The following is a 483-nucleotide window of genomic DNA, read 5'->3' as shown; positions in this document are numbered from 1 at the left end:
TACAGCAATTGCTCACCACCTGGCGATCGATAACCCATCCCCGAGCAGCAATTTCCACCCCCCGGCTAACTCCAGTTTCTATACTGAGCATGATGTCGTATGGTATGGAATATCCCTTTGGCCAGCCTGGGTCAGCTGTCCTGGCTGTGTCCCCTCCCAGCTCCCCGGGCACCCCCAGCCTGCACGAGAAGCTGGACTGTCCTTGACTACTTGGCAACAACTCAGAACGTCAGCACGTTATCAACATTTTCTCATCCTAAATCCAAAACACAGCCCCACCCTGGCTTCTGTGAAGAAAACCAGCTCTATCCTCACTGAAACCAGGACATGTATCAAAAGCGTGTGAAGATTTCTTCCACAGTCAGCATTCACCATTCTCCTACTCCAGGCTGCCTTTAACCTCTCTCTGCCTCACCCCTCTCCCCTCGGTGCCCGCAGGCAGTGCCCCCAGCCCTGCTGCGCTGGGCAGAGGAGCTGCTCCTG

This window comes from Phaethon lepturus, unplaced genomic scaffold (genome assembly GCF_000687285.1).
Source record: "Phaethon lepturus isolate BGI_N335 unplaced genomic scaffold, ASM68728v1 scaffold1466, whole genome shotgun sequence".
Lineage (NCBI taxonomy): Eukaryota > Metazoa > Chordata > Aves > Phaethontiformes > Phaethontidae > Phaethon > Phaethon lepturus.
The sequence above is the reverse complement of the archived record's forward strand: the minus strand, read 5'-3'. Positions refer to the sequence as shown.